The sequence below is a fragment of the Ambystoma mexicanum genome, chromosome 2p (assembly GCF_040938575.1).
Source record: "Ambystoma mexicanum isolate Mex_15411 chromosome 2p, UKY_AmexF1_1, whole genome shotgun sequence".
NCBI lineage: Eukaryota > Metazoa > Chordata > Amphibia > Caudata > Ambystomatidae > Ambystoma > Ambystoma mexicanum.
Window position 1 is genome coordinate 1,314,666,643 of NC_090923.1, and position 27,810 is coordinate 1,314,694,452.

At 48.3% G+C, this 27,810-nt stretch overlaps 1 protein-coding gene across 1 annotated transcript in view; it reads right to left on the reverse strand.

Moving 5' to 3' along the window:
- Positions 1–27,810, reverse strand: part of BAIAP2L1 (BAR/IMD domain containing adaptor protein 2 like 1) — a 1,517,181-nt gene that overhangs the window by 1,371,990 nt on the left and 117,381 nt on the right. The window lies entirely within an intron of this gene.

Consider the following 27,810-nt stretch of genomic DNA (forward strand, 5'->3'; position numbering starts at 1 on the left):
GCAAGTTTCTATGATTGGTCCGCAACTGCACAGGATGTTTGGCACCCAAGAGTAAATGGTGCCAGTCGGTAAAGGCTTGTCGCATGGCCAGTACTTCCTTCTCCAAGACAGAGTAGTGGGTCTCGCTGGGACTCAAAGGGCGGGATAGGTAGGCAATAGGAAGTTCCACCTTATCTTCAAATTCTTGTTTTAAGACTACCCCAATGGCATAGTCAGAGGCATCCGTTTCCACCAAAAAGGGTCCGTTTATGTCAGGTTGAGCCAGAATGGGACCTTGAGTGAATCTTTGTTTTAACTCCTGAAAGGCTGTCTCTTGATCAGCAGACCAATTAAACGGTGTGTCTTTCTTCAAGAGGGTGACTATGGGATGCACTATGTCAGAAAATGTAGGGATACATTTTCTGTAGAAATTTGCAAGTCCCAGAAAGGAATGAATTTGTTTCACGGTAGTAGGCACTGGCCAAGAGAGTATGGAGTCAACCTTGGCAGGATCCATTCCGATTCCTTTGGAACTCAGCACAAATCCGAGGTAATCAACGGTCTGCACATGGAAGAGGCATTTCTCTGGCTTGGCTAGGAGTTTGTTTTCTTGTAGTCATTGTAGGACTGCATTTACATGTTCCTGATGGATCTTGGGGTCGTTGGAATATATCAGTATATCATCCAGGTATACGATGACAAAAAGGAACAGCATATCTGAATAAACTCTATTCATGAAGCGCTGAAAGACCGCAGGGGCATTGGTGAGACCAAAGGGCATTACCAGATATTTGAAATGGCCAAAAGGGGTTCTAAAGGCTGTCTTCAATTCGTCACCTGCCTTGATACGAATGAGGTGATAGGCACCCGAAGATCGAGCTTGGTGAAGAGGACTGCACCCCGCACTGCTTCCAAGATGTCAGAAATGAGTGGTAGAGGGTAACGATCCTTGAGAGTGCACTGGTTGAGACTGCGGTAGTCCAAACAGGGTCAGAGCTCCTTGGTATCTTTCTTAGATACGAAGAATAGAGAAGCACCGGCTGGAGATTTTGAAGGACAAATGGTTCCATTAGCCAGGTTGGTATCCAGGTATTCTCGTAGGGCTCTTTTTGAGGTTCGGATAGTATAAACATTCTGCCAAATGGGATTACAGACGAAGCATCTGTGTCGATGGCACAATCCTCGGGTCGGTGGAGTGGTAGAGCTTGAACAATGGCTATTGAAAAGACGTCCGAATATGGTTGATAAATCTCAGGCACTTGGGTAATGTTGGACACACACAGAGGTGATTGCTCAGAATTCTGGGAGTTCACAGGAGGGTTATGCAGTGACACCTGAGACAAACAATGGGACAGGCAGAATTCAGAACCCAGGAATAGGGTTCCGGCTGCCCAATTTATGTACGGGTTGCGTTTCTGGAGCCAGGGCATGCCTAAAACCATGCGATAGTGAGCAGCCTTTATGATAGCAAAAAGGAGCCTTTCCTGGTGGTTGTTTACCAAAAGCAGTAATTCCTTGGTTTGATAAGTAATGGGTCCGTAGGATAATGGTCTCCCGTCAATTCCTTCGACAGGTTGTATTATTTCTTTGGGTTCTCGGGAATATTGTGTCTGGTAGCCCAGTCATGGTCTATAAAAACTCCCATGGCACCGCAGTCCACAAGAGCCAGGATGGGATAGGAGACTTTCTCAGTGGGTGACAAGACCATTTGAAGAACCACTAAGGTGTTTTGGCTGGGACCATTCAAGGATGGATTGGATGCGGAGCAGGCATTTTTCTCCCGAAGCTGTGCTCCGCTTAGAATCGGGAGCTGGCGTTTCCTGAACGTCTGGGTGGTGCTATGGGGCAGTTTCTTACAAGATGCTTATCAGAAGCACAATACATGCAAAGTCCAGTATTGATCCTACGGATCCTCTCTTGCGGGGAAATCGGTCCGCGGAAGGCACCCACCTGCATAGGTTCAGGGTCTGATGTATGTTGAATGGGTGTTTCCTTGGGGCAAAGGTATTCCATGGTTGTCTTTGGAGATGTTGTCTTTGTTTTTCTTTTTTCTGCCTTTCTCTCCTGGATCCTGAAGTCGATCTGCAGGGATAAATCCATCAAGGCCTGAAAGGAGCTTGGGCGGGCCACCCTGACTAACTCATCCTTGACCTCATCATTCAACCCTCTTCGGAATAGGGTAAAACTAGCTTCTTGGGACCAGTCGGCTTCTTTAGCTAGTTGTTTAAAACGAGTCACGTAAGTAAGCATATCCTGACTCCCTTGCTGGAATTCCAGAAGTCTTTCCTGGGCACTGCAGATGAGTTCTGGTCGATCAAACATGACCTTAAAGGCTTCTATAAATCCATCATTATTATCCAGGAGTGGGTCGCCCGAGTTGACCAAGGGAGTAGCCCATGTTAAGGCATTGCCAGAGAGATGTGAAATTATAAACCATACCTTAGCCCGGGGCGTGGAAAAGTAGTAGGGTTTGAACGTGAAATGTACCAGGCAGGAGTCAAGGAAGGAACGTAGGGATTTGGAGGAGCCATCATATTTGTCCACTATACCCCCTACCAAGGCACTTTCCTTGAACACGGAATCTCGGGACAAGACAAGTTGCTTTAATGCTGCATTCTCGGCCTTGAGGTTTTGAACCTCTGTAGTTAATTCTTGCATTACTCTCATAAGGTCTTGGACTGCAGCCTCCATGTCTAATCCGATATCAGGTTCTTGGCGTCTCAATCTGTCACACCCTTCCTTTTTTCTCACCTGTTTGTCCTTGATCGCGGTCTTCTTGGAGCTCCTTTCTTCTTCCTGACTGATCGGGACTTGTACAGGAAGGGATGCAAATCTTTGGTTTCCAGTGTGAGGAGAGGAGAGTGCCTAGGAGCAGAGTAGCGTTCAGTATCCAGGAAGGTTACGGCGGCGGAATCCAGGAAGGAAGGGAAACAGGGTGTCCAATGCTCTGAGAATGCCGGGAAGCCTGCGGCACTGAAGCACGAGACGGAGTCCGGGATGAAGAGGAGAATGGGCCCGTCAGGGGCAGGGGTCGGTAAGGGGTTTCCAGGAAGGAGAGGATGGTAAGAAAATGGGAAATAGCACTAATAGAAGGAAACAATACACTTGCCGAACAACTCGGAACAATAGCGTTGAGATGCGCAGGGCCCGTGGGCGTGCCTATTTTCTAGGAGTCAGCATGTTGCGCGTAAACACTAGAAAGCAGCGTTTCCGTACTGTCAGCCATGTTGGAAGGACCACTGACCTGATGTTGCGGTGCATCATGGACCACGAAGTCCAGAAGGGCTGGAATCGGCAAATCATGACACAAATAAAATGAAAAGATCAGCTGATCCTCACATGCAACAAAAAATCCAATAAGCTAAATATTACCATCATTTCATTATACGGTGCAGACCAAGCCCTTATTTGCAATATGATCTGAACAGGGCAAGTATACTTCATATACTTAATGATATTCCTAGTATAGAAGATAAAACATCTTCTGACATTGATCAATCAGAGTTTATAAAGGATCTAGACCTATTGGTTGCAAGGATATGGATCCAGTCTGGAGTTGTCTTGAATATGATATGGCAGGCTAGAGCTGAACTTTTTACCTTGGGTTTTCGCGTTTCCCAGGACTGCACCACAGATAGATCTATTGAATCCCATCGACTTAATGGCCATAAAAGCCTATTGTGTAGGGTTGTTGAGAAGTGGGTGTCGAAGGAGGTGTAAAACTTATGTTGCGATTTAGGGATAATTTTGGTTTTCCCTGGACGGTTTCGCCTTCATTTTGGTATAGGGAAAGGTTGGGGCACGAGTGGTCTTTGGTGACAATATCCCATCCAGATAGAGGGGATGTTGGCTAGGGGCAAGTCAAAAGAAAGGGGATATTGGGTCTCACCCAAAGGAATTCCTTCTGAAGTCCCCAAGGATCCCCCGTACAGGTGATCCTCCCTCGCTTGTCCGCCCACAGGGTTGGGATACAAGAGTGATGGCCCTTCCCTGGCCACCTGAACAAAGGATCCAACAGTGATAACACCTCCAGGTTTATCACAGGGCCCACAGAAAGTCGGAGTGTGCCCAGTCCTGGCAGTAACTGACGACCCCGAAGAGGAACCCGAGGTGGCAGTGAAAAGGGGGGGGGATTCCCATTATCGGCAAAGACGGGATACGCAGGGGTTCTCTGGGGTGGTGGTCACGGTTCCAGTTACAAAAGATGTACCACTAACAATAGGGATGCAACACATTGTAGCGCCACTACTATACTCCAAAGACCCTCCTATTCATATTCTAGGGAGGGATTTGCCCAGCAAGCTAAAAGCAACAATACCATTCACGGAGAAAGGGATGGTGTGCATCATGCCAGGCATTTATTACGCACGCGTGGCCAGACTTCTCTTGGCGGCACAAGCACCCTGCAAGCGCAACCTTTGTACCCAAGCATGTACCTGTACGGGGTTGAAATCCTATTGGGGTGAGTCTCAGGGGTACAAGGGAAGGTGTTCCAATTGGCCTCAGAATTTCCGTTCAGACCACAGTGCCAGAGGGATGACCTGAAGGGGGTAAGTTGCGTTACAGCTAGGAGGAGGAAGCGATACGCAAAGACAAGGTGATCCTGTGTGGCACAGACAATGACAACATGGAATGGTGCACCGTGCTATGCATTGATCCTACACTGACAATAACAGGGGTATTGGATGAACAATTTTTCACCGTTGAGGGAAAGATGGTATTTCAGATACAGATACCTTGTCCAGTTCAGGTGATGGAAAAACTGGTGCCAATACTAACACAGTTAGTGAAAGAAGGGAACCAACATACAGGAGAACTCAAAAAGATACCAGAGAAATTATGGACCAAAGGAGTGCTGAAAGGAGTGCGGGCGGTGAAGATAAAAGAGAGAAGGGGCACTATTGCCCGTACGAAACAATACCTATTGTCCAGAGAAGCAGATCAGGCAATATACCCTACACACACTTTGGCAGCAGGGCATCACCCAGACATCCTCTCCTTTTCCTCCTTAACCGACAAGCTGTTGTCAAAAATGTCAAACTGTCTCTCCACCATCAAATATTGGATGGCGTCTCACTCGCTCATGCTCAACTCCAACAACACTGAAGTTCTGTACTTCACAGACAAACAGACCCTCTTTTCCTATCCCCTCTTCTTTTAATCTCTTCAGACTACGTTTCTTACTCTGCTTCCTATCGTAACCTTGGTGCTATCTTTGACGCATCTCATAACTTCACGCTCTTCATCTCCAAATCTGCCACTGCAGGCAGACTCAACCGCTTCAATATCAGAAAAATCTGTTATCTTCTTCCTTTCAATACTGATAAACAGCTAATCTCCTCCTTATTCCTTTCTAGATCTGACTACTGTACCAGTTTCCTCCGAGGCCTTCCCAATTATGCTTATTTACCTTTGAACAAAGTCCTCAACTTCACTGTGCACACACTTTTCAACCATTTTTGCTTTACCTCCATCTCCTGTGCCTGTCGCCAGATTGGCTGGCTATCTATGAAACAGACTGAAGTACAAACTTCTTCTCATCTTGAAAACTATCCTTCGACTTGCCTTGACCTACTTACCTGCTCATCTAACTCCCTACTTCTCCCCGTTGCTTGTTACCATTCACTGGCTACCAAAAATAAAAAAAATGCATCAACTTCAAAGCCCTCTGCATCGCCCACAAAGTCTTACACAGACAAGGAGCCAAATTCTTCCAAGTCAAGATCAGCCGCAACTAGCCACGAAGGGACCCAAGATCAAGCGAAGACCTGCAAATAGAGACAAAATAGTAGGGAAAAAGGAAATTCAGATGAACAACATTCTCACGTCTAATTGCTAACCTTTGGAACAGCATGCCCAAACAAATTAAAACCACAGACGACCACATCACCTTTAGGAAATGACTAAAAACCTTGTCATTACTTAACAGACCATGAAAAGCACAAAAGGACATTGAAAGGAAAAACATTGCGGACCAAAAGAAACCCACTAAGGGACACGGTCACATACAACAGCGGAAAAATCAAAGAGGACCAGAACGCTGCACCACCGGCCCTTCCCCCCAGCCAAGCCCAACAATTAGAGTGGAAAACCAAGAAAAGGCTGCCCAATCAAGAGACTGATGTAGGGATTAACACCCATGTGCAATTTATCCACCAAGGAAAACTCTGATAGGTAAAGCATTAAAGCTAAGCATCCACTTAACTAGGGACACCTAGTCGAGCACCACTTCCTCAATTATTATAGCACCAGCTGTGCATCCATTCATCATCCAACCGCACAAAAGGTCCACACCCAAATGCCACGACTAACCAGAACTAGTAACCAGGAACACACTAGGCACAACCAACCATGCAAGGAGAGGAAGATCTGAGTATCAGCAGAAACTGATTGGAGAACCCACAGGTTTAGGGCACTTGTCAACAGGATTACAATATTCAGAATTCATTCTCCCCTGCTTTATACAGAACTCAATTCATGGCCTGAGAACAAAAAGGTCAATTAGAATTAACTATTCTGTAAATAAGCCCGAATTGTTTGAAAACTGTAAAGTTATGTTTGGTATAGATGAAAATAACCAGGTTCCTCACCGTAGTGGCCAGTTTACTCCTAGTCCATAGTCCATAGTCCCCTTTCCTCCACACTTATGGGACATCCCTCCGTCCTGTGGGACGGGACCGGAGCACTTTGTAAAAAGCATCCAAACATGTTTTCCAAAAATGTGTCCTTCCTCTCTCTTTTGCGTTGGGCCTGGCATGCGACCATAACCCTGCCCACCTTGGCTCCGTATCGCCCATCAATCCTTTTCTTTCAGCAGGTCAGAGACCTACTAGCAATAACAGAGGAACCTTATTAGCGGGGATGGCGGGCGGGCGTATGGAGGAAAGGGGACTATGGACTAGGAGTAAGGTGGTCACTACGGTGAGTAACCTGGTTATACTCTTACGTCCCGTCCCCCTTCCTCCATACTTATGGGAGATTCCCAAGCACTCCTAACATGAACTACGGGTGGATGGAAATACCCTTGACTGAAAAAGGTTCTTCAGCACAGCCTGACCAAACTGAGCATCAGCTCTTGAGCTCATGTCAAGACAATGCTTACAAAAAGCAGTTGGGAAGGCCCAAGTAGCTGCCCTAGTGATGGACTCCCAGGGGACATATTTCTGAAAAGCAACCGCGGCTGCCTTGCCCCGCACCAGGTGTGCATGAATACCCCTAGGAGGCTTCCGCCCTTGGACGGTGAAAGACTCCGTAATTCAGGTAGCGATCCACCGGGAAATAGTCGCCTTAGATGCCTGCTTACCCTGAGGGTTACCAAAAGTCACAAATAGTTGAGAAGAACGCCTAAGCTCAGATGTTCTGTCCAGATTGAACTTAAGAGCCCTCCTGACATCGAGACAATGCAGAACCCTTTCTGCCTCTGAGGCAGGGTTCGGAAAAAAAGACTGGCAGGGAGATCGACTGATTCAGATGGAACTCGGATACCACCTTCGGCAGGAAAGCAGGATTTGTCCTTAGGACTACTTTATCCTTGTGAAAGAACAAAAAGGGGTGCCTCACCGACAAGGCCTGGAGCTCGCTCACCCGCCTAGCTGACGTAACGGTGACCAAAAAGGACACTTTCCAGGATAGGTACTTGAGGTCCACCGTGGCCATTGGTTCAAAAGGCTTGTAGCACACTGCCGTCAGGACTACATTTAGATCCCACGGTGGGTGCGGACTACGAATTGGAGGGTAGAGGCGTGTCAAGCCAGCAAAATGCCTCTTGAACACTGGATTACCCAGAGAATAAGAACATTGGTCTGTAGAAAGATAAGCGGAGACCGCTGAAAGGTAAGTTTTGCATGACAGAACGTGAACACCCGACTCTGCTAGGAAGGATACGAAGGACAGCACCGTGTCAATCGTAGCCCCCCCTTGGGTCCAACTGTTTTTCCAAACACCAATGACAGAACCTGAGCCATTTACTTCTGTATTGGGATCTAGTCAAGGGTTTCCTGGCTGCCTGGATAATACGCATGTTATCCGCAGACAAGTTAAGATGTTCTAAAGACTTGAACTCAGGCACCATGCCGCCAAGCTGAGCGATTGTAGGGAGAGGTGCCACATCTGCTGTTCCCCTTGATGAAGAAGAAGATCGGGGGTCACTGGTAACCTGATCGGCGGATACACCGACAGGTGTTGAGGTTCTGAGATCCAAAACCTGGCCGGCCACCATGGGGCTATGAGTAGAAGGGAACAGTTCACTGAGTTCTTCAGCTTCCGAATTGCTCGATTGGGCTAGAGGCAGAGACGGGAAGGCATAAGCTCTTGTGTTGTGCCATGGAATCTCGACAGCATCCCCCAGAGAGGAGGCTTCCAGCCCCCCTCTGGAGGCATACTGAGGAAGCTTCTTGTTTACCGCTGTAGCGAAGAGGTCCACCTCCGGTGTGCCCCAACGCAAGAAAATCGATGAGATGACCTCCACCTTCAACTCCCACTCGTAGGTGACCACTGTCTGTCGGCTGAGGGCATCCGCTGTGACATTCAGCTGGCCCGGGATGTGCACTGCAAGCAGCCAAACCCCATGAAGCATATCCCACTCCCATATCTGGATGGACAAGTCCACGAGAGGGGGAGGCTTGGTTCCCCCTTGCTTGTTGATGTAATACATCGACACCATATTGTCTGTGCGTATGCGGACCACCTTGTTGGCTATGATCGGTCTGAACGCCCTGAGCACTAGGAAGATCACCAGAAGCTCTAAATGATTTATGTAGAGGAGCTTGTCCTGAGGCGACCAGAGATCCGAGACCTGAAGAGGATCCAACGTCGCACCCCACCCCAGGAGGGAAGAGACTGTTGTGATGGTCACCGTAGGGGCTGGGTCCTGAAACCCTGCACCCACCGACAGGTTGCTGACAGATGACCACTATTCCAGGTCCACTCTCATGGAAGCCGGAATCATTATCAACTTGGAATCCGGGTCCACAGCCTGACGCCAAGAACTCCAAAAAGCCATCTGGGTCCGCCTCATCTTGAGACGAGCAAGAGGAAGAGCCAACTGGAACCACAAGGCCGACATGCTCTCCGACTGCGCAAACATCTGACACGTGGCTAACAGATCCGCCATCCTGTCCCCAGTCAGGTACACTCTGCAGTCGATCGTGTTCCAGCGAAAACCCAGGAAAATCAAGTCCTGCAAGACCGTCATGGAAGATTTCCGCCAGTTCACCGACAGCCCAAGATGGAATAGGAGCTGAAGGAGAGACTGAAGATTGCCCGCTGCTTTCAACAGACAAGGGCTGCGTAAGAGCCAGTCGTCCAAATACGGATACACATGGATACCCTGCAGACGAAGATAGGCCGCAATCACCAACATCATCTTCGTGAAGACACGTGGCGCCGAGCTGAGGCCAAAAAGAAGCACTCAAAACTGGAAGTGCTTCTTTCCCAAAGAGAAATTTCTCTTGGGGTAGGAAAAGATTGAACTGGGAAAGGTCTAGGATGGTGCGCAGCCCAGCCTGGTTGGGTTTGGGCACCATAAACAGCCAGGAGTAGAAGCCCTCCCCTCGTTCCCCGAGGGGAACGGGTTCCACAGCTCTGAAGTCCAGAAGTTTCTGAACCTCGGCTTTGAGGGAGGGTGAGCCGACAGCTGAAAAGGAGGGTTGAAGGGTGGGATAGGGGTAAGCGGAAGCCCGCCCGAGCGACTAACAAGACCCATCTGTCTTCGGTGATGGTCTGCCACGCCTCCCAAAGAGTAGCAATGCGTCCTCCCACCGGGGTCTAGTGCGGGCGCGGAGAACCCTCATTTTGTAGGTTTTTCGGTGGTGTTGCCACCTGAACCTGAGGAGGAGGCTGAGGAGCGGGAGAAAAACCAAGTCAGTTGTTGCCTACGGCGGTTATTCCCCGAAGGAGTATCCACTCAGAGATTTCCGGTCAAGGAAGCCCCTAAAGCCAGAGGAGGGTTGGCTTTGCGACAATGGTCTCTGAGTTTTGAAAGGGGTCTTAACAAGGGGCGACAAGGACTTTGCTGTCTGAATGCTATCCTTCGTCTTGGTGAGCTCTACATCTGTTGTAGAAAGAAAGAGCTCCTTACCATCAAACGGAAGGTCCAACACCTTGTCCTGCACTTCTTTTGAGAATTTAGTGGCATGCAGCCATGCCTGCCGTGAGGTCTCAACCCCCAGCATAAGGCCCCGAGCCGAGGTGTCTACGTGATGAGCCGCAGCCTCCAGATCATTATGGGCCCAGACCCTGGCATCGGATAATCCCGCCTTAAAGTCTTCCAGCTTCTCGACCAGGATGAACTCCTCAAACTCTGACAGACCTTTCCACATCCCCATATTAGCCCCCGCTAACACCAGTTCGGCATTGGCCTGCCTGAGCTGCAAGGCCGAGTTGGCGAAACATTTTCTCCCAAGGGAGTCAAGGAGCTTATCCTCCTTTCCCAGAACCTGAGTAGCCGTCGTGGAAGAGGATGCTGCAGGCATGGACTGCAAAGTGGCCGCAGCCACCACTGTGGAGGAGGGGGGCGGACAAGATGACGGGGCCACCTCTTCCGAAGAATGCAGCCTATATCGCGCGTCAATTTTCTTATTGACGAAAAGTCCAGAGTGTGGCTTTTCCCAGACCCTGCGGACCTCAGCCAGAACGTCCTTCTGCAAGAACAGGCCGGTACGCTCATAAGGAGACAGGGTGAACGCCCTAGAAAGCACACCCTCCTGCAGAGCGTGTGCCTCGGGCACCGGAACATCTAAGAAGCACATTATGTCCAGTACTCGGTCATGAAAAGCACTAATAGAGCGGGGTAGGTCCTCGTTGTCCTGATCGCCTTGCACGTCATCCAACAGGTCTGGATCCTGCTGAGCCTTGTCGGTCGCTGCCTTGTCCACGGGGGACAATGGGGGCAAAGGCGGAAGAGTCGGGGAAGGCACCGTAGGCAAGGGAGGCACCGGCAGAACCACCGGAGGAACGGGTGGAGCCGGAGGCGCGGGCAGACAGATCTCCCTAAAAAGCCCTTTGAAATATTCCCTCATGGGGTCGGTACACATAAGCGTTTGAAATGTACCGAAAAAGGCATCCTCCGGGGACTGCTTTGGAACCTGAGGAGGCCTCTCATGACGGGGATAATTCCAGGGACTTAACAGAGAAGGGTTCCACACATGCCCCTCCACCGACGTATCCACATAAATCAAAGGTGCCGACCCCGCAGGCAATGAAACATTGTGCGGAAGGGGCATCCAGGCGTTCCAATCAAAAACTGGCCGATAAGGATGCGCACAAGGAACTCTAGGTTCACCCACGGAACCAAGCCCTACACCTGAGGCCGATGGTGTAGTTGTAGGGGTAGCACCCAAAATGGCCACCGTGGTCGTGGCGGGAACGGGCACCATTTTGTCATCGCCTGAGCGGAACTGCGGCACGTGAGGAAGTGAGGCAGGGGTCCCCGTCGATCGATCAGGGGTCTTAACTTTAGCCTTAACATAAGGAACCTCGGCAGAGTTAGTACAATGAGGCCTGGAATGTTTCTGCGACATACCAACCGCCAAATTAGCCATCCCAGGAAGGACCTTGGCACCGGTGAGAAATAGCCTTCACCGATAAGGCCTTGTCAGGTAGCTTTAACCTCTGTAGGAGGGACCTCAGATCCAGGTCCAGTAACAGCCTTATCCTCGCGGGCCTCGAACATCCGTTCGGTGACACCAAGCCCAACCAAGGCCTCGGGGCGCACCCCGGTCTTATTCTTGAGGGAAGCCAATAGAGAGGCCTCAGAGCAAGCTCTGGTACCCCACGACTCAGTAGAACTGGGTCTACAAACAGCCCCCACAGGAGGGGCCTCGGAGCGTGCTACGGTATCCACAGGCCCCTAACGGAGACCCTCAGAGAAAACTCTGGTACAATTATTAGGCCCAACGGGCACCTCAGGGCAATCCCCGGTGATCGAGCAATCAATGATCCTCCCGGCCCGGGAAGAACCTGGGAAGGTATCCCCCGGCCGGGGTGCTCTGAAAAGTAAAGAACTTCCCAGGCGTTTCTTCTTTTCGTCGATGAACGCCTGAAAATGCAAAGGAGGAGTTCGTTGGAACACCTCCTCCCACCGCTCCAACCGACGTTGAAGTGCCCGGACCAAAAGGGAGTCGCAGTAAAAACGGGAGTCCCAACGCTGATCCGGACCCAAACACTCTAAACAAAGAGGATGGGGATCCGCCTTCACAAAGCGTCAGTGACACGATGAACAATCTGGAAAGTCTAGTTTGAACGACATAGACAGACTAGTACACGATCGCTAGCGAGAGCCAGAGAGGAAAAAGGGAAGAAAATCTTCCGAGGTGCAAGTGCGTCCAGTCCCGAACGAGCGAAGAAAAGGACTGATGGGCGATGTGTGGGGTGGAGCCAAGGTGGGCGGGGTTACGGCCCTGTGCCGGGCCCCGCGCAAGAAAGAGAGGAAGGACACATTTTTGGAAAATATTTTTGGATGCTATTTACAAAGTGCTCCGGTCCCGTCCCACAGGACGGAGTGATGTCCCATAAGTATGGAGGAAAGCAGACGGGACGTAGGAGTAGTAACAATTCAAACACATTCAGTTAAGACGCCGGGCTTCACATAGACACAATCCAAGCAGGCAATCAAACACCAAATTGATAAGAATTTACTCTTATAATGTTTACAAAAGAACAGGACCTCCAAAGTATATTAACTTTTGCAAAGTGACCTACCTACAGATACATTCCCATACATGACAAGATGGGCTGTTGAATTGGGATGCCCATCTCAACAGAGGATTGTCTACATAGCTGGCAAAGAGCCCAAAACTCTTCCAAATGTGTATCTATTAATGAAATGTATACACAATATGCGCAAGATGGTACTTTATTTCTCTTAAACTAACCAGAATGACCAATGAGATCCCTTCTTTATGCTGGAGAGAGTGTTTTTATTGTTATTTAGTTCTGAAATCTGTTAAATATGAGGTAAAGCCCGAAAGACTCAAGGTATACGCTAAAACGTAAGGAGATGAACAAGTTACTTCTTACCTTGTAACGTTCTTTCGATGGGATGTTCCTCCGACGTATTCCTTATCTATGATATTTGTATCTCCAGCTTGCTGGCCTCGGAAACATTTTTTCCCAGTAGAGGGCGCTGTGCGTCGACGTCCGTCGAGTAGGCGCTCCTCGACGGCCACCATATCGATGCCGACGTCATCATGCCTATAAATGGCCACGCGCAGCGTCCGTTGCTCAGTTCCGTTTTGTAAAGTAGTTATTGTATGAATGGTTACTACCCTTGAAGGAGCGTAAACTGCAACCACAAGGGAAATGTTACTGTGGGGATGGATGGGAGGGGCGATAAGGAATACGTCGGAGGAACATCCCATCGAAAGAACGTTACGAGGTAAGAAGTAACTTGTTCTTCGAAGGGATTGTGTCCTCTGACGTATTCCTTATCTATGATAGACTCCCATAGCAGTGGTATGTGATTGGAGGCGGGAGTAAGAGATGCCATATTACCCTTTAGGAATGAACCGAGTGTAACACAGCTTTGCCAAATCTAGTCTCTTGACTAGAGGAGGAATCCAGGCCATAAAATTTGGTAAAGGTATGTGCGGACGACCATGTGGATGGCCTACTCCCGTAATGACACAGAATTGTCGGTCTGAATCTGCAATGAGTTGTTTAGAAGATTGTGTTGGGAAGCCTTTACGGAATTGAAAATTGCTGTCAGTTAAAAAGAATTGCTGTGATGTTGTCTTTGCTTGTCCAAAGGTTAAAGACCTATAAGTGACTCATGGTAACTCCCTTTCCCAATAGAGAGGAATCAGTTCTAGTTACCGGAGGGTGAGGATCCACAGAGGGTACTCCTGTTGCTAGGTTGGTTTGATCCTACCACGAGAATCGGACCAGTCTCATGCCATCCGATAGCGGCATTTGCTGGGAATGTGGGTCCATTGAGTGGGATCAGGACTCTCCCAGCATAAGTGGAGTCCTATGCATCTGGCCAGCGGAACCACCAGCACATGCAAGGCCATAAAACCCAAAAGCCTAAAATGGAAAGACTGCTTGTGAATATCCAGTAAACACTGTGCTGTTGGATATACTGTAGCCTGGGCTGGGTTTCAGTGAAAGCCTAGAAAACAAATCAGGTTTTGTGTGACCATCGAAGTAGACTTCACCAGTACACGGATAGTCCAATGCTGTTGAGCAGATCCAACAGTATCTGCAATTGTGATTCCACCACTTCCAGAGCATAAGCTCTCACCAGCTAGTTCAAAAACAGATATACACAGATACCCTGAAGGCGGACATCGTTGTCAAAACCCGGAGTGGAGTGGATTCCAGGTAGCACATGATACGGCAAATGAGCCCGGACCATTGAAACCCTTAAGAATTTTAGCTGCACTGGCCATATTGAAATTTTAAGGTATGCACTTTTTTGAGACCCACTACGCAGATCTAATCTCGCAGTTGAAGTGCAGACTTGATCTGTGCGGGAGTGATCATCTTACATTTTTCTAGGGGTAAATGCAGATTGAAGCTCACCAAGTCCGATATGGTGCACAGGCCTGCCTGCTTTGGGCACTGAAAAAAGACGAGCATAATCCCTCACCTCATTTGATCAGGGGAATGTCCCCTATTGTTTTCATGAGGATTTTCAATATTTCTTCCCTCAGAGAGGGGGAGCTCAGCTTCTGGAAAGGGAGAGATGAGGGAAGAGAAGGGGTAAGTGGCAAAAGAAACAGTCTTCTCTACTCAGTTTTTATCCAAGCATCCAAATTGATGGTCCTCCAGGCTTCAACTCAGAACCATGTCCCTTCCCTCACCGTTGTGACATGGGATCATGCCCGAGCACCACTTGCTAGTCTTGTTTGCTGAAGAGGAGGATATTGCTGAGGCAGAAGGGTGGGAGAAAAACCTTGTGCTTTTTTTGCAGTTTTTTCCTGGTGGATACTAGGAGATCTGTCCGATTGTCAGGACATGTAGTCCTGCAAGCACAAGGGTGTACCTCTTGCTATTGGTTTGGCTGATGGCGCTTTTGTAAGCATGGACTTTGCCGTGAGGATACTGACTTTTTTCATTCACTGGGCCAACATTGGTTTAACTGTGGAAAAGGTCCATGCCATCAATTGGAAAATCAATGAACTTATCTTGAAATTCCTTTGTGTTTTCAGTTGCATGTAGCCAAGCATGTCTGCAAACACCTGTGACGGCAGACACTTCTTTTGCAGTGATATTTACATAAGGTGCCAGTGCCTCGAGCAGTTCTTGATCAATGACTCTTGCAGGTGCTAAGCCAGCCTTGTACTGTTCGAGCCTTCTCCTGAGGAATGCACTGCATACACTCTCATAGCTCTCTCCAAAGTCTCTAGATGGTTGCTGCCAAGAACACCTCAGTGTTAGCCAGACGAAGTTGAAGTGCAGAATTAGCAATGATTCTTGCCTATGCCCCCTAGGACTTTGCCCTCTTTCTTGAGGAGTACCCGAAAAAGAAGATTGCTTTGCATAAAGCTATGCTGCCGCAACCAATGAGGACAACGGCTGGGGAAAGGTGGTTAGGCGACAGACTTGTAGATCAGAAATTGAGTACCTGTGCATTGTAGAAACCGGCAGCGAAGCCACAGTTGATTTGATTCAGCAGGTTTAGATCGCTCCTGCAGGGAGAATCACTAAGCAGGTCCTTAAAGTATTATTTCATGAGGCCAGAATGTATCAATGATTAAAACTTTGTGAAGGAATAAGTTACCTGTAACCCCAGTTCTCCAGCATTTCATACAGTCACATGCTGTTTGAATATTCCACATCAAGCTGGGAATCCTCAATAACAGTAAACCAGTTTAAATTTAAATTTTACAACTGCTTTCACATCAGGGTTCTATTAAAGCCATTTTGGGTCTAATTGCCCCGCAGCTAAATGACAGGTCTTCTTTAGCTCCACCCCCCGGAGGCCATCTTCAGATTTTGGCAACTGCATGTGAACGTGACCTTATGAGCCAATAAGAGCCATAAGAGGGTTAGGCAGGAGGGTCGCATGTGAATCTATGAAAGATACCAATGCTGGAGAACAGGGGTTACAGGTAAGAAACAGGAGTTGCATGTCTTTATCCTGACCAGGATATAATATTTGAGACCGCCACCTCACGCTAAGCCGCCATCCGCCATCTAGATTAGCCCAATTTAGACTGCATTACAGCTTGGCGTCCTGAGTTAACTGACTTTTGCCCCAGAGGCTCTAAAAGAGAGATCCCATTTGGATGTATTAAAGGAGGTCTGTGGCTTAAGAGCTCCTGGATTCCTGAATCTTATCCCTTTTTGAGGGAAACCTTAGCTACACCAGTACACTGATCAGCCCTACTTGAGGGAGTCTCAGGTGATCCCTGGTAATTTTAGATTCACAATCTAAAAGTATGGGGCGGGGGAGAAGAACATCAGTGTTGCTGGTGGTTATTTTTATCCCATGAATGAGAGCTCTCAATTTTTTATGTTGTTTCAGTCCGTAAGTGGGGAGCGTCTGCCTTGACAGCGTTTGCTTTATCCACAGAACAGGGAACCTTGGAGGCATCTCGGTTAACTTTAACCCCGAGAGAGAGATCCTCCGCTTGGCGTGTGGTTTTAGCCCCTGAATGGGAAAACAAGCTGTATCCGGTAATCAGTTTAGTTCCCCGTTGTGAAAAACCTGAAGGCATTGCCACACCTACTCCCCTTAGATCCTCTTCTCAGGTGGCCAGGGAAAGGCCATTGCTTTTTCATCCTGACCCTGGGGTTGGAGATGCGAGGGAGTATCACCTGGGTGGAACGTCCTTGGGGAGTGGGGAGAGACGGTCTTTGGGCAAGGCATGGTATCCCCCTTTCCATTATGATAACAAACCTTACCCTCCCACTACCTTCATAGGCTGTTGCCAGTCCTTTCCTCTTACTTCCCCTGTGTCACACCACTGTAGTACTGGGACGAGGAACAGGGGACTAGGAGGTGCGCACACTAACATTCAGTAACACCACTCTGATAATGAGACGAGGAAGAGGCCTGGAAACTATTGTAAGGGTCAGGTGTGCCCCAAGAACATAAGTAATTGGAGTCAAGCATCTGAGATGAAGAGCACGCACCTGAAACCGGTTAACAGGTCACAGGTGCATAAAAGGTGGGGCCATCAGTTGAAAGAGATCAGCAGGAGAGAAGCCGGGGCGGGTGTTGAAGGCCTTACGAGGAGAAATCTTGAGAAGACGGAGACTGCCGAGGAGGGTACTGCCTGGAGGTCAGGACGCCGTCAATTATCAAGGAGAGACTGCGACACCGGGGCCCAAGCGGGCCGTGAGAGGGTGAAAGCTGACAGCCTCGTTGGTCGGTTGCCCTCAGCCGGAGTTGTAAAGCACGGAAGAGACCCCATTGCTGCAAGCTACTGGTAGCGTCCATGAGTGACGGCAGAGCTACCGAAAACGCACAGCGAGATTTCCGAAAGGCAAGCGCTGAGTGTGAAGCTACAGAGACGTGTGCGTGGAGCCGAGAACGAAGAGCAAAGCCGTCCGGGGGAGCCGCCAAGGACCGGTGAATGAAGTAGAGGGAACACTTGCCACTCCTGGGCAGATGTGAGTGCCGGATTAACGGAAATATCTGTGCAATTGCAAGTGAACCCAAAGTGTGGGGTTTTATTGAACAATACGAACAAGTTAAACTAAAAGTGAAAGAACGTGATTTAAGCATTATTGAATACAGAACTAATGGAAAGCTTTGATGAACCTACGAAAGGAATGCAAGCATGTGCAAAACACACATAATGAAAAGCAAATAAACCGTAGCGACTACCTTACTCCTAAGTCCATAGTCCCCTTTCCTCCATACTTTTGGAACATTCCATCCATCGAGACGGGACCGCAGTACTTTTGAAGTTATCAAAAATAACTTTTGTCCTTTTTTTGATGCGGGGCCACCACACATTACCGTAGCCCCGCCTTCCTGAGCTCCGCCACACGCATCACCCTTCAGTCCTTTTCTATCGCCGAAGTCGCAGGACCATTAGCAAAATAGAAGAAACTTTTTAGAGAGGCGGCGGGCGGGCGTATGGAGGAAAGGGGACTAGGAGTAAGGTAGTCACTACAGTGAGTAACTTTGTTATACTCCAACGTCCTGTTCCCTTTCCTCCATACTTTTGAGAGATTCCTAAGCACTGACCAAGAAACCGGAGATGGAAATGTCCCTTAGTGGAGGTTCTTAAGTACTGCCTGACCAAACTGGGCATCAGCCCGGGAGGTCAGTGTTAGGCAGAATCCTATGCAGTTCCCTTAGGGAGCACTACAGACGATTAAGACTACAGGTATGAGCAATAAAATCCCCTTTGGTATCAGTCTGTACCACAAAGATTTAGTTGGCAGTTGTGGCTAAGCAGTCAGACTTATCTCAAGAGAGAGATGAGCAGTTTCAGGGTTGACACAATAGGGCTACAGTACTATGGTACAAGGAAACACTGACCAGAGCTTTCTATTAAAAAGAATAGATATATTTATTTTTACACACTTCTAGTTCAACACATAAATCACAGTTATTAAAGTAAGTTAAACTCAGTCAAGAAAAGTATACACAACTCTCTAGTTAAATTGTAGACAAGTTTGAGCAACAGTGAAAACTGAGCAAAACGGCACAGTGAAAACCAAACACAAATGGCACTATCAATTTCTCACAAGGGAGGGAAAGAACAGGTTATACAGGAATATACTCTTAGTCACCCTAGCAACACTTCCCAATAAGATTGTGAACAAGTTTAGGCAAGGCGGTACTTTAGCATCTATAATACTTAGGTGAAAACCAAGCAAAATGGCACTTCACAAGTTTAAAAAGTGGGAAGGAAGAGGTGGTCATAAGAGTTAGGTGTACCAACACATTTCTAGGTGAGAAGCAATCTAGAGAAGGCAGTTGTAACAGATTTAGCCAGAGTCAATGTTAGATGATAGGTGCGGCCAACCCAACAGGTAGGTAAAGGATTTAAAACACCTTTAGCACTACCAAACGAAAAGGGAGGCCTGGCGGAACAAAGTACCTTAAAATGTAGAAGAGGCTCCTGCGGTGGCGGTTGTTCCTTGCAGTTCGGGAGATCCATCAGAGGAAGAAAGGCTCGTGTTGTGGAGGAAGGTTCGAGTTACTGCACTGCGCAGGGATGAAACCAGCCATGGTGCTGCCAAACGAAATAAAAGGTACGCTCCTTTAAATCGCAGTCCGGATGGATGGTGCCTGGCTATCCGGTCTCCGAGTGCAGGGCACTGGCGATTCGGCCAAGGCAGGTCCGGGAAGGTGATTGGCAAACTGGTTGGCCCCACCAGCTCAAGGGAAGAAGACTCTTGCAGATGAAGATCTTCTCTCGTCGTGTGGAGAAAAGTGATGAGACGCTGCAGCAGGGCTTCACCGGTGGTTCAGTTAATGCAGGTGTCTTTGGCTTCTCTCCTCTCGAGCTTCTTAGTTCCAGTGGCAACGTCTTGCTCTTCCAGTCCTCAGGACCCTGCTTTTATGCAAAAAGATCCCCATTCATACAGCCTAGCTGTCACTCACACAGTGGAGTGGTCATCCTGGTGGGAGACCCTCCAGCCTATCAGGGCAGAGTGTGACATGGGTTGCTCAGGCAACCCTGTCCAGGGGTCCTACTCCCCCTCCCACACAATGTTTCCACCCCAGACTAAGTGGCGCCAAAAGGAGGGCTTCTTGGTAGAAGCCCGCCAAAAGGACGAACCAAGATCCCCAACCTCGGTTAGGCTTTTAGAGAAAGACACGAGAAAGAATTTACATAAAAGTTCTGGCAAATAAAACCTACCGGAGTAAAGTTAATATAAAAATAAACTGGTGGTATGTTAGAGGCTGTCAGTAAATGTGGTAGCCTCGAACAATGGGAAAATCCCATAGGAAAATATTTGCGGTCGAATATTTTTGGTAGTAACCACTGCCATCAGCCAGAAACTTTTGAGAGAGGGACTGTACGGTACCCTCTCGAAAATGAACATAGGGAAAAACTATTAACCCTTTCCAGTACCTCCATGGTAAGATGGGTTGTACTGGTTTTGTTCATAAAGAGTGACTAGTAAAGTCAATGGGGACTTTACATGCCCTGGGAGACAGTAGTCAGTCCCAGAGTATGGAGTCTATGTTTGGGGGTCACGATGACACCCCTGTGTCACTGCACAGAGGGTGCTGTGTAACACATGGGGATAAAGATGGTTCCTGTGAGGGTGAGATAAACCCTATAGACATTAAACACAAAAAATAGCCTGGAACACACATAGCAAATATGCCTAAGAGTGGGAAAAAGTCTCACTCTTCGCAGGAGAAAAAAACAAATCCAGCAAAGCTGCTGGGGGACTCTATAGGTAAGGGAAATTAGCTATATAATGAGAATTCTCCCTAACAGTCAGGTCAAGACAATACGTCTACAAAAAGCAGAGTGAGAAGCCCACATAGCAGCCTTTGCTATGGACTCTCAAGGGACATGGGAGGCTGAATGCCTTGAAATGTATACGATTTTGAGATAAATGAAGCGACCCAGCGAGAGATGGATGCTTTTGAAGCTGGTTTCCCTTTTGGGTACCCAAAAGTAACAGATGTGAAGAACTTCTAAGTTTGCTTGTTCTGTCAAGATAAAAGTTCAGACCTCATCTGAGATCTAGGTTATGTAGAAACTTTTCTGCATCAGAAACTGGATTTGGAAAGAAAACCGGCAAGGAGATTGATTGATTTATGTGGAACTTTGACACCATTTTTGTAAGGAAAGAAGGATGAGTGCAAAGCACAGCCATATCCTTGTGGAAAGTCAAGAACGGGTGTTCAACAGAGAGCTTGAAGCTCACTTATTCTTCTTGCAGATGTTACCGCAATCAAGAAGGTCACTTTCCAAGAGAGAAACTTGAGCTCAGTAGTGGCCATTGGTTCAAATGGCTTGTGACACAAAGCGATAAGGACCATGTTCAGATCCCATTTCGGGTAAGGAGGCCTGACCGGCAGAAAGGGGTGAAGACCTGCAAAATGCCTCTGGATTACTGGGTTTGCCAGAGAAAACGAGCAACTGTCTGTGGAAGCTGCAATGGCTGACAGATATGTTCCTCACGATAAGACATGGATGCCAGAGGCAGCAAGGTCTAAATAAAAGACCAGACACAGTCAAAAGAAGCATGTTGAGGATCAAGCTGTTTAGGCTTATGTGCCGCCTATATCATGTGCATATTATCCTCTGAAAGGTTAAACTGCGCTAAGGTCTTGAACTCCAGTACCAGGCTGCCAAGCTGAAGGCTTGTGGGGAGGGTTAACACACCTGGTGATTGCTCCGCTGAAGGAGGTGGGGAATCTGCAGCAAACTTATCAGGTTGCATATCGATAGGTGCTACAGGTCCGAGGAAAAAACAGAACCTAGCTGGCCATCAAGGAGTTTTGAAGAGGAGAGTGCAGCTGGAGGCACTCCTGAGTTTCCAGAGCGACTGATGAATCAAAAGCAAAAGCAGGAGGGCATAAGCCTTCATGTTGTCCCAAGGAATCTTGAGGGCATCCTGCCAGGAAGATGCAGAGACCATCCCTCGAAGCATAGAGTGGTAGTTTCCTGTTTGTTGCAGTCGCAAAGAGGTCCACCGTTTGAGAACCCCATTGCTGGAAAAGTTTGAGAAGAACATGGCTGTTCATTTCCCATTCATAACTGGCTGCAGACTGGCGGCTCAGGGAATCTGCTGCAACATTGATCTGCCCCGGAATATGCATGGCCTGTAACCAGACATTGTGTGACTCTCCAATTCCGAATCTGGATAGCTAGATCCACCAGAGGAGGCCTGGTGCACCCGGTTGTTGAAGTAGAACATAGCTACAGAATTGTCTGTGCAAATTTGCACCACTGTCGCTGATAGAAGGCCGGAAAGCTTTCAATACAGAAAGACTGCCAGGAGTTCTAGGTAGTTATTATGAAACAGTCTGTCCTGGTGCGTCCACAGATCGTACATCTCTAGGTGCCCCAGCGTCACTCCCCACCCTAGGAGGGAGGAGTCTGTTGTAACTGTAATCTGTGGGAAGGGCTGCTGGAAGGACTTTCCCACTGAAAGGTTACTGGCATTTGACCACCATTGAAGAACCAATGTCATGGAGGATGGCATCAGAATAATTTTGGAGTCTGTGTCCACAGCTTGGAAGCAGCAGCCCTGAAGTGCTAGCTGTGTGCACCTCATTTTCAGTCTTGCAAGAAGTAGGGCTAACATGCATGAAGCCATCAGGCCCAGGAGTCTGTGCCCACCAAGCCGACATGTGGGAGGAATTCAGGAAAAAAAACATTTGCAATTCTGTCCTCAGTTAGGAATGCTCTGGCACTGAAAGTATCCCAACAGAAACCTAGAGAATTCAGGTCTTGAGCAACCTTCAGACTATTTCTGCCAGTTTACCTACAGCTCCAGTTGGAACAGAAGCTGGAGGAGTTACTGATGATAGGCTATTGCAACCCGTAGACAAGGACTCTGCAGAAGCAAATCGTCTAAATATGGATAGACAGTCTGAGGAAACCCTGCAATAACCACCATCATCTTCGTGAAGACACGCAGTGCTGAGCGGAGACCAAAACAGCAGCACTACTAACTGGAAGTGTTCCCTTCCCATGGAAAAGTGATGAAACCAGGATATGCATTTAAGCATCCTGAAGATCTACCACACTGAGCCAATCGCCCTTCTTGCTTCATGATGCCTACACACAGTGAAATCCCTCGGGATGAATCCCAGTAGAGTAAGGATGTGCAGGATCCCTCCCAAGAGCTTAAAGCTCCCCAAGTAGGAAGGGCCTGGACCATGGAGCTGTGAAATGAATCCCTTATTGGACATTGACTTTTCTCCCAGATAAAATCATTGTGATGTGAAGTCGCCATGTGTCAAAAGACCTCCTCCCAGTGCTGTTACCGTCTAGTGAGCGAGAGCTGAATATGCTGCAGTAAAAACAGGTGTCCGAGCCATGATCAGGCCCCAAAGCACTTATGGTAGAGTGAATGGGGAGTCCAATGCTGTGTAATTACTTGCACACAGCGAACAGGATACCAACCCTTTTGTACCAGATATAGCCAGTGGGAAAATAAAAACGTAGCAAGCAAAAGGTGAAAGGATTAGACAAGAAAAAAAAACAAAAAAGTAAAAAGAGCTGCTGGCGCCAATCGAGAATGCATGGAGAAAAAGGACTGAAAGGCGAGGTCACAGGTGGGGCATTCAGAGGGAAGGCCAAGAGGGTGCATGTTCTAGCTCCACGCAAAAAAAGAAAAATGTTACTTTTTTTTTTTTTAAAGGACAAGAAACATTTTGGTGGTACAAAGAAAAACAAAGTGCTCTGGTCTCATTCCGTAGGTGGGAAAGTCCAAAATATGATGATGGAAAGTGGACAGGATGCTGGAAAACCCATGGCACAAAAAGAATCACTAACAAATTGTCTTGCGGCATTTAGCACAACATTATTCAACCAATAAATGTTTGCCTTACCCATCCAAATATCTAGTCTGGTAACACCAGGTGTAACCATAAAAGCACTGATTTTAAAAAAAAAAAAATAAAACGATCAATCTTTGTAAATCCTACTTCTTTACCAATAAATGATGGGGAACAAAAGTAAGATGTACAGATTAGGAATATCTCCAGGGCAGCATTGCAATCAATTAACTGTCTCTTCTTCGACAGGATAAGTATCATTTTAGATAAGCATGAAAGTTCAAGAAAAGGTCATTTCAAAAGGTAATTTGGCTTAGATCATCAGGGATGCTCTAGGCTACAAAAAAATAAAAAAATAAAAAATAAAAAACACACACTTCAAGTTCTTTAACATGGACCACATTGGTCATCCAATCTTTTTGATGAAGCGAGGACTTGAACGTCTCGTGAAAAGTAAATATTCTACACCCGATTACAACCAATGCGCACACAGAAAGAGTCCCAATAGAAAACTAACTGGTGACATTAGTATTGTACCCCCAATAATCTGTACAGGTTTATCAGCTAGGGCCTTCCAATGTCTACATTCTGGGGCACAAAACAATTCCAAATGCAAAACGTCAGCAGGAAGAACATTGCATCTCAAACATCCATTAGATCTGGGGTGGCGCTAGAGAGCCCGACCGTGATGGCAGCTCTTCCTTGAGATCCGTGAAGAGCTCCCAGTAATCCTGCAAACAATAGCGACTGAGGCGGCGATAACAGCACACAAAAGGTGCCAAAAGAGTCCTAAATAGCCCTCGGTACCACTGTGGGAGTGGGGCCTCCTGGGAGCCCCTCCGACACCGAGAACAGCTGCAGTACCGGGGCGGGCTGGCAGATGTGTGTGCAGCGAGGAGGCAGCCACGTAGTGGCGCCGAATAGGCCCGTGAGCCTCCCAGTGAGTATTAAGGTGACAGCCATCTGACAAACAACGCTGCCGCCAAGAGAGGGACTCGTGGGGAGACCAGGTCGCTAACATAACGCCTCAAGATACCACAAAACAGTGAGTGAGGGGAAAGCCTGTTTGAACAGGGTGAGAACACAACAGGGCACCGCCTGTTAAGTGCCCTCATTGATAGTGCGACCTAGAGAAGGGGAGAATCCTGCATGACCCACGTGGAGAGACGGAAGGAGAGATCCAAGACTAGGACATACTACGACAATTGGCGCAGGTCAGAGTCAACCCCCAGGTGCATCATCCTGCCGAAGGACACCCCCGGAACCCCACCTCCTTTGGAGCGGGGTGGAGCACTGTGGCAGATTGCCCCAGTCGAGGGCAGACACATTGCAACCGCTGAGCCCGACGACCCCACTCACAGATACACACACCTGCCTAACTCTGGGTCCAAGCTCAACTGTAACTCTGTATCCACACTGTGGAGGACGACGGGCACCCCCGACTCCCGCAACTACTCCTGGACAGACTGTGTTGGCACGTAGGAAGACGGCCACCGTATTTGGGGAAATACGACAAAATGCAACGGAAACTTAATTATCTCATCACCAAAGTGTCATCGTTTCAAGTCCAGTTTAAATCGGTAACAGCTAAAAACGAAGATTTGGAGTGTAGAGCCCGCCATAACAATATTCGCCTGGTCGATATAAGAGAACGGCAGGTCTACCCAAAACAGAAGAGTTTGTGGAGGCTGTGTGCAAAGACCTGGTCTGAGAGCCTGCACTGTTTGTGGTGAAGCTCACCGCATAGCGGCGGCTCGCCCGATACCAGAAGCAGCCCCCCCCCCATCCCATCAACGCGCACCTCCTAAACTTAGACACCATGACACGATCCTTCGGCTGGCCAGAGAGAAGGGAGAACTCCAGTACAATGGAGATAAAATACAAATATACCCGGATTTGTTGGTGGCAGTGCAAGCATTGCAGTGATAATTTGCAGCAGTGAAAAGGCACTTGAGGGACTGCAACATCCCGTACTCCATGCTATTTCCAGTGCATTGAAGCTCCAGATCCAACACACAGGGAGGACGCAATTCTTTACCTCACGGGAGGCAGCGAGCTCCTTTGACGAAATTGGTGGATGCACCCCCCGGAACGGCCGAGACCCCGTAGAGATGATCAAGACCGAGAGACCCAGGCTTATGTAGTATGACTTGTACTATGGGGGGACACAACGTTGCAAATACTGAATAGACCGTTCACACCTCAATTATTTGATTTAATTGCCTCAAATACGTATACCCTTAGTTGGAAGGGGAGTCCGCAGACCCAGCCGGGCATTAGCGACACAAGCTCCGCACTGTACAAGGGTCCTCGTCAGTTCACCCTGCCATTGTATCATACGATACAGGCAGCGCCTGCTTACGCAAAGAATGACACAAATGGAAAGATCCGGGCCTCACTTTTTTGGTATCCCGAGGGCTGATCAGGTTTAACGTGGCAGCATGGAATATAAGAGGGGGGAAAATCCTGCCAAGATTCGGAGGATCACACAATACCTTAAAAGACACCACATTGATGTGGCTCTCTTCCAGGAAACCCACCTTACTCCTTCTGAATGTTAATGGGGTGCTGGCTGGGGATGCAGCAGTACTTCTCCTACTCCTCCTATGCCAGAGGTGAAGTTCGGACTGATAACGGTTGCTAGAGATGACTTTGGGAGGACACTGCTAGTACACAGAGTACTTGAGGGGATACAGGTGGCTCTGGTGAACTCAAATGGCCCAACGTAGATAGCCCAAACACATTCGCCTGGGTTATAATGCAATTAGCTGGATACCGAACAGCCACGATTGTGTGGGTAGAGGATTTGAATACCACATTGGACCCACTGTGGGATAAACCAGGAACAAGTCACAGTGGAATGACTAGCGGTAGCCTACAAGTGCGAGAAATCTGCACGACGTATAATCTTGTCGATGCAGGGAGGCAACGACATCTAAGGGTCCGAGATTACACATACCACTCCTGGGGCCATGAGTCAAGCTCCAGATTAGATTATCTGTTAGTGTCCCAGGAAGGGGGATTCCACTGGGGGAGCAGTCACATTCTTCCTAGAACACTGTCCAATCACTCCCCCGTGCTACTAGAGTGCGCGCTGGAGACAGGTGGGAGGGGAGGTTACTCATGGCAGCTCAAATCAGGTGCGCTCCTGGACCTGGTATTTGCTCAGGAACTGCGGTGAGAAATTCAGTCCTTCCTCCAAGATTATGAGCGGTCATTCCCTTCTGAAGGAGTTTTATGGGATACCCTCAAATGTTACATCAGAGGGGTCTGCATGTCCAAAGAAAACTGAATTCTAAGGGTCATCAGAAGGGAAAACGCAGATGGGGAAAAGAGGCATTAGAGGGGTAATATGCAGAAAAAGTGACACCCCGGACCTTGGCCCAACTCCGTGAGGAACTAGACAGGTTTAGGATGAACGCTGACTGGGAAATCAGATTTCTGGCCAGGGGGCATCAGGTGCAGCAAATGGCGAGGGTCAGAAGCCGGGAGCACTCCTGCCACGCACAATAGCTGCAGATAGACGTCCGCCCCTTGTGGAATGTGTGAAGAACCCCTAAGGGGAATTGGTTCACCCTGTGAAGATATTGCAGAGGTGTTTGAGCCTTTTATCAGGATCTGTATAGCTCCAAATGCCTGAGAGACTTGGACGCCCTACGTGGCTAACTCGAAGAAACTGAGTTAATTGGGTGGAAGCACACCTACGGGAATCTCTCAATAAATCGATCACAATAGACACAATTTTAACAACCATTTAAGGACTCCCAGGGTCCAAATCACCATACGAAATTTTAGCAGCGATTAAAGAGCTCCCGGGGTCCAAAACACAAGGTCCAAATGGGTTAACAGGGTAGTTTTACAAGGCCTTCCACCCCTACTTTGCCACCACGCCTTCTCAGAGTCTATAAAGAGGTGACTGCAAGAGGGACTCACCCCCCCCACAATGTGTGAAGCAAATGTGGCGTTAGTACATAAACCTGAGTAGCCTCCCAAGGATTGTGCCTCATATAGGCCAATCTCCGTAATTGTTGACAATAAGATCTTTGCCAAAATCTTGTCCAGAAGGCTACTCCCATTGATGCCTGGTCTGGTACTAGCAGATCAGGCGGGTTTCGTCCCTGGACTCTGCCTTTTTTTGGGATAATCAAGTCGGTAGCCCTTTCGTCCCAGGCAGTCGTGGTACTTCTGGACGTCAAAAAAGCCTTTGACTCTGTTGAATGGCTCTACCTCTGTGCAGTACTACAAAAACTAGGTCTGGGGTCCCACTTCATCAAATTGGTCTCCCTCCTATATACAAACCCTTCCGCAAAAATCCTAATAGGGCAAGTACGATCAGCGCAATTCAGCATGAGAAGAGGGACCAGGCAAGGGTGCCCTCTGTCTGTGCTATTGTTTGCCCTCGCAATGGAACTGCTTGCAGCAGGCCTAAGAGAATGACAAATCAGGGGGGG